The sequence below is a fragment of the Eleutherodactylus coqui genome, chromosome 3 (genome assembly GCF_035609145.1).
Source record: "Eleutherodactylus coqui strain aEleCoq1 chromosome 3, aEleCoq1.hap1, whole genome shotgun sequence".
NCBI classification, from domain to species: Eukaryota; Metazoa; Chordata; class Amphibia; order Anura; family Eleutherodactylidae; genus Eleutherodactylus; species Eleutherodactylus coqui.
Window position 1 is genome coordinate 88,215,031 of NC_089839.1, and position 7,697 is coordinate 88,222,727.

The window sequence follows — 7,697 nt, forward strand, 5'->3', positions numbered from 1 at the left end:
AAAACCGACCCCTCTTATATCCAACCAGTGACAGTGACCCAGTCAGAGTATGTACCATTTATAACCACCTTCTGCTATCACTAACCATTTACTTACACAATTACACACATTCTTGCTCAGACCAAGCATTCTCATTGTATATACCAACCTTTTATGCAGCACAGTATCAAACGCTTTGGAAAAGTCCAGATACGCAGGCTCCAATTACTCTCCCCGGTCCAGTCTAGGATTTACTCCTCATAGAAGCTGATCAGGTTGGTTTGACAGAAGCATTCCCTTATAAACCCATGCAGGCTTGGGGGGGCAGGGGTGAGCCTGGGGGGGGGGAGGAGTGAGAGAGATTTCTCTCTCTTTCTCACCCCCGCCCCCCCGAGCCTGCTCAGACCAGTAAGCAGTTACTCGAGAAGAGTGATGCTCGCTCGAGTAACTGCTTTATCCGAGCGTGCTCGCTCATCTCTAGTAAAAACGCATCGCATAAAAATTACAAAGCACAAACTTGCAATGCGTTTTTAACATTAGAAAGTCCCATTGACAATCGCGTTAAAAAAACGCAGTGATATCGCAGCATTAAAAAAACGCAAGTGGGCAGGAGCCCTTATACAGCTATTTTCCTTGAGGTACTCCAGGACAGCATCTCTTGGAAACCCTTCAAACACTGTGCCCGCAATAGAAATAGGACTTACCAGTCTGTAATTTTCAGCTTCATTTTTTGACCCCTTTTTGAATGTCTGCACCGCATTTGCATCTCATCTTACATTTCACTTTCCTGAGTGAATACGCAGGCGAAAAAAATGTATTTAACAGATTTGCTTTCTCCTCATTTTTTACAATTCTCTCCTCATTACTTATTAAAGGACCAACACTTTCCATTGTTAGCTTTTTGCTATTTATATAGTTGAAGAACAGTTTAGGGGAAGTTTTATTCTCCTTGGCAATAAGTCTCTCTGTCTCCATCTTTGCTGCTTTTATTTGCTTTTTACATAATTTATTTTTTTCCCTTATAGTTTTTTGTGCTTTTCGCTTTTTTTATTGCCCGCTTTACATCTCTATTAAGCCATATAGGTTTTCTCCTCTTCCTAACACTTTTATTCCTGTAAAGTATGAACCGCTCACAGTAAGTATTTAAGATGGTTTTTAAAAATTCCTATTTAACAATCCACTCAGGTCTTCCTGCTCTGCAACATGATTCTTGCAGTTTGGACATCATGTTCAAGCTGAAAGACTCCCCTTTAAGTATGGAAACACACTAGCTGATATGTCAAGGAATTTAATCACGTACAATTTCTGCAATACAAAGCCTGTGCTCAATAGGTGTTCGATAGATTACTACTAGTGATGAGCGAGCATACTCGCTAAGGGCAATTGCTCGAGCGAGCATTGCCCTTAGCGAGTACCTGCCCGCTCGAGAGAAAAGGTTCGGCTGCCGGCGGCGGGCAGGGAGCGGCGGGGAGGAACCAAGAGGAGATCTCTCTTCTCCCCCCCGCTCGCTCGAGCAATTGCCCTTAGCGAGTATGCTCGCTCATCTCTAATTACTACTTGAAGTAATTGGCATATGAGGCTTGACACATAAAGGTGGCCATAAAGCATTTTGACTAATGGCTATTTCCTACCCCCATATACATATGAATGCTCAACTCAGTGTGACAGCCACAGGAACTTCATAACATTTTCATCTTATTGAGTGTCTGTAGTCAATAGGACTGTGGGAATGTTAAAATCCAAATGGCGCCATCCTTCTTTCCACCAACATTTTCTGTCTGGGGAGAGTTGGGACATAGTTATGTATTAGATGGTTAGCTGGTTTGTACGACGTTTGCTTAAAGGGGTTGTCCCGCGCCGAAACGGGTTTTTTTTTTTTCAACCCCCCCCCCCCCCCGGTCGGCGCGAGACAACCCCGATGCAGGGAGGTAAAGAAAGCTTACCGGAGCGCTTACCTTAATCCCCGCGCTCCGGTGACTTCAATACTTACCGCTGAAGATGGCCGCCGGGATCCTCTGTCTCCGTGGACCGCAGCTCTTCTGTGCGGTCCATTGCCGATTCCAGCCTCCTGATTGGCTGGAATCGGCACGTGACGGGGCGGAGCTACACGGAGCCTGCATTCTGCACGAGCGGCTCCATAGAAGACTGCAGAAGACCCGGACTGCGCAAGCGCGGCTAATTTGGCCATCGGAGGGCGAAAATTAGTCGGCTCCATGGGAACGAGGACGCTAGCAACGGAGCAGGTAAGTATAAAACTTTTTATAACTTCTGTATGGCTCATAATTAATGCACAATGTATATTACAAAGTGCATTATTATGGCCATACAGAAGTGTATAGACCCACTTGCTGCCGCGGGACAACCCCTTTAATGTATTAATGTGTATGGCCACCTTAAGGGGTGGGTTAAAACGTAGCGGAATTAGTGCCGATTTTCTGCTGCAGATTTTGTTGTAGAATCTTCTGCGGATCCACAGCAAAGACTGCATCAAAATCTGCATCAAATAGTGTGGATTTTGATGTGGTTTTTGGTGCAGATCCGCACCAAATGCACAAAGTATTAGCGCAAACTAAAGGGGTTTTCAAAGCTATTTTTTTTGTTTTAAAAACCAGCAGGAGATGTGGAAAACTAATAAAAAAACAAATACTTATCTGTCTCGGAGTCGTACAGCTTTTTCGCACCAATAGTGCACAGTTTGATGTCATGTTCGATACAGGTAAATGTACCCTAACAGTAATAATAAAAAAATATCCTAAAGGATGTTGGCTGGTGGACATTAGTAGGAACAGGTAAGTGTGACTGAGTCAGAAATCGAACTAGGACCTCCTGCTCAGTGGTTGGTGGCTCTCAGTACTGAGCCATTCAGTCTGTGGACAGTACCCTTGCCTTACTATCAGCCTTGTTCCATGATGATGGTGGTTAGTTAGGTTCTCCCTCCTGATCCTGACTCCGCCTTTGTCCCGCATTAGGCTCATTATAAAAGCCTGACCCTGCCATTGCACCCGCATGTGACTAATCTGCCATTAATTCCTCTCCGAATACTGTAAAGAGAACTACCAGATGACACAATCCGCTCCTAAACCAGTGCAAGACCTTGAGGATGGTCAACAGGACTATGAGAAATTAACCAGTTCAATACCAGATGTTCAGGGATGTCTGCAGCAAGAAGAAATCTGACTAGCTGCCACCTCGTCGGCCATATAACTGTCCTATTGAGCTGCTTCCTGGATCTTCTATTCCATTTGGGCGTATCTGCAACCTTTCAGAACGAGAGTTAAAAATCTTTTGGGAACATTTGGATGAAAATCTAAAGAAAGGCTTCATCCGGCCCTCCTCCTCCCCAGCAGGAGCACCTCTTTTCTTTGTTGAAAAGAAAGATTCTACTCTTTAACCATGCATTGATTACCGGGAACTAAACAAGATTACTATAAAATATCTCTATCCTCTCCCATTAATCCCAGAACTGTTGGAGAGGTTTGGAGCAGCCAAAGTCTTTACTTAACTGGATCCATCCCGAAGATGAATGGAAGACAACTTTTAGAGATATAGACACTTTGAATCTCTAGTGATGCCATATGGTCTCTGCAATGCTCACACCACCTTACAGCACTTTATCGATGACGTATTTTAAGACCTGTTGGTTCAATTTGTAGTCGCATATCTCGACAACATCCTCGTCTTGTCTGACAATTTGGAGGAACATTGCAGACATGTTCGGGTGGTCTTGCTACGACTCCAAAAGATTAACCTCTGCATCAGACTAGAGAATTGTGAGTTTGAACAGACCCAAATGCAATTCCTGGGATATATTACCTCCCCAGAAGGCATAAGTATGGATCCGAGCAAGATTAAAGCCATCCTGGATTGGCCCATTCCAAGAAATTTGAAGGAAGTACAGCGCATGATCGGTTTCGCAAACTTCTACAGAAGATTTATCAAAGACTTCTCAAAAGGCATTTCTCATCACCTCCCTCACAAAAAAAGCACACACGTTTTCCTGGTCCCCGGAGGCACAATTGGCCCATTCCAAGAAATTTGAAGGAAGTACAGCACCTGATCGGTTTCGCAAACTTCTACAGAAGATTTATCAAAGACTTCTCAAAAGTCATTTCTCATCACCTCCCTCACAAAAAAAGCACACGTTTTCCTGGTCCCCGGAGGCACAAGTTGCTTTCGAGGAACTAAAGACACTGTTTACTTCAGCACAAGTACTGATCCACCCAAGACCAGAATTGCCTTTTGCTGTGGCAGTGTACACCTCTGACTCCGCAGTGGGAGTTATTCTGTCACGAGTCGGGGATAAGATGCAACAACATCCGTGTGCATTTCTGTCCTACACCTTACCACCCACGTAGAAAAACCATGTCGTTGGGAACAAGGAACTTCTGGCCATCAAGCTGGCTTTCACCGAATGGAGGCACCTCTTGGAAGAAACAAGCTCTTACTGACCATAAAAATTTAGAATTTCCCTGTACTGCCAAGAGGTTATCTGCGAGACAAGTACGATGGGCTCTGTAGTTCTCAAGGTTTAATTTTATTGTGTCCTACCAGAAACGGCAAGGCAGATGCATTGTCCAGGATATTTTCGGAGCATGAAGAGAGGTCAAATACAGACTACATAATTCTGTTCCCCAAAATGTTTGGGGATATCTTGCACTCTGAAGACCTTCTAACAAAACTTAAGGAAGGATACGAAAATGACCCCTTCCTGAGACGTCCTTTTAAGGATGTGAAGTTGTCTTTCAATGATGGACTTTGGAAGCGAGAACACCCACTAGATGTTCCCGAGGCTTGTTGACTCAAAGTCCTTAACCTCTCAGTGACCGAGCCTGCTTGCGCCTTAATGACCAGGCCAAATTTTGGAAATCTGACATGTGTCACTTTAACATATAATAACTCTGTAAAGGTTTTGCATATCCAAGTAATTCTGACATTGTTTTTTGCCACATATTATACTCCATTTAGGTAGTAAAAATAGACCTATAGAATTTGTGTAAATTTATTAAGCGCGCGCCAAAATTGGGCAAAAAAATTTATAATTGTAATTTTTTTCACATTTTCAACTGCAATATGTCAAATATGTGCAAACATACTGTACACATTTTTGATAAGATATATATTTCCATTTGTTTACTTTATTCTGGAAACACATTGAAAAAACTGTAGGTTTTTTTTTTAACCATTTAGGAGATGTACAAATTTGACATTAATTAACATTTCCGCAATTTCTATCCGGTTGTGTGAGACCGGCCTAAGGTAGAGCGCTATCTTTTTATCACGTGACCGGGAACCACTCAACGAGGCCAGCAGTCACTGCTCCAAGCTCTTGTCTACCTTTGGTAGCCGGAAGCAAGGAGATTTTAAATTTCCTGGGCCCTCCCTTGCTCCTGCACATGTGTCTAGCATTTTTCCACTGGGCGCATGTGCAGAACCCGGGGAAGATCCGTAAAGGATGATTGCATTAGGGTTCAAATGCGGAGACCCCCATGAGAAGTTTCATCTCCTGTCATCGATCACATTGGTGAGGGGAGATTAAACTTCAACTTTTGTTTAACCTTTACGTGATAATGGCGATCACATGACCGGGGACCTCTCACCGCTGCCCTAGGTCACTGCTTCAGGCTCTCAGCTACCTATAGCAGCCAGAAGCAAAGAGATTTTAAATTTCCCAGGCCCTTCCCAGCTTCTGTGCTTGCGTCTGCCATTTTACCAACAAGCGCCGAAGCTGGGGAAAGGTCCGCAAATAAAGATCTTATTGGGTGACATTGCCTAAGGCCGGCTTCACACGAACGTGACGCCCCCCAGAGACCCCATACTTACCAGCGGAAGATAGCGTGAAGACGCTTCCCCGCCCACCGCCGCCGCGTCATGTGACACGCCCACCGCGTCACATGACGCGGCCGGCTGTGTCACGTGACGCGCCGGCCGCGTCATATGACGCGGCGGCGGTGGTAGGCGGGAAAGCGTTTTCACGCTATCTTCCGCTGTGTTACAGCGGAGATAGCGTGAACGGACGGCTTCCATTGACTGCAATGGAAGCCGTCAGCGCGTACACCCGCGGCAAATAGAGCATGCCGCGGGTGAGAACGGGAGATTTCACGGTGCGGAATTTCGCGGTGGAATTCCGCATCGTGAGCATTGTGCTATTAGGTTCAATAGAACCTGATAGCAGCGGGCAACGCAGCGGATTTTCGCCGCGAATTACGCGGCGTAAATCCGTTCGTGGGAAGGAGGCCTTAGGTTAGTGATTTCACCTCCCTTCATGGATCGGATCCATGACGGGAGGTGAAACTTTAATATTTTTGACTTTTATATGATCCATTGGATAACGACGATCATGTGACGAGGGACTGCATACCGCAGCCCCCTATGAAATCTCCAGGCTCTCAACTACGTTTGGTAGCCAGGAGCAGGAAGATTTTATATTACCCTGGCAATCTGTGGATTTTGCACATGCATACACCATTTTGGTAACGGGCGAATGCGCAGAAGTCGGGGTAAGGTCCATAGATAAATTCTGGTATGTATTTTCATCTCCTGTCACTGATGTGATCCATGAGGGAAGGTGAAACTTACATTTTTTTTTTTTATACTTTTTTTTTTTTACTTTACACGATCACCCTTATCTATTGGATAACAGTGATCGTGTAACCAGGAACTGCATAACACGGTCCCCAAAGACATTTCCCTGCTCTCGGCTACCCATACTAGCAGGGAGATTTTAATTCTTCTGGGGTTCCTGGGCCTTCTGTGCATGCACCCGACATTTTACATCTGCCACGTGCGCGGAAGACTACGCCTGGTCCTGGCAGGACCAGAACGCTGTGGGACATTGCAGAGGAAAGAGGTGAGTAGTTTCAGCTTCCCTCATGGATTCGATCCATGAGGGGAGCTGAAACTTGAACTTTATTTACTTTTATGTGATCACAGTTAACCATTGGATAATAGCGATCACGTGACCAGGGGTTGCATATCGCGGCCCCTTATAACAGCTTCAGGCTGTCAGCAGCCGATAGCACGGAGCTATCACGTCTACAGACCCCGGGGCTTTAGTCTTCAGGGCGAACGGGTTTTTACAGCCCTGGGGTTTAAAGCCCAGAAAGCCAGGATGTAAAAATACACATGTGCGGTCACTAAGGCGTTAAACAGGTCCATGATTCCCAAGCTTTGCTGTCCACCTTGGGGTCACAAAGACTTTAGAACTCTTGCTTCTTTCCGTCTGGTGGCCAGACTGTAGGAAGCATGTGAAGAGGTATGTCACCTGTTGCAAAGTAAGCACCCGGAACAAGACACCACGAGCTCCCCCTCCTACAGCCTCTTTCAGTCCCATCCAGGGCATAGGGAGCTATATCAATGGTCCACTATATACCTTCGCACCTTGAAAGGAAAGACTACTATCTTTGTGGTCATGGACCGACTAATGAAGATGGCTCACTTCAGCCTCAAATAAAATTCCCACCGCCAAGTACACCGCGGAGTTAATAATCTGGGAAGTTTTTCGACTGCATGGGATTCCTGATGATATTGTCTTGAACAGAGGGGTTCAGTTTACCTCAAAGTTCTGGAGACACTTTTGCACGGCCCTGGGAACTACGATGAGTCTATATTCTGCCTTTCATCCTCAGTCCAACGGCCAGCCCGAGAGATATAACCAGACTCTGGAGCTTCATCTCCCATCTTCGGACGACTGGGTGGATTATCTACCAACAGTAAAGTTC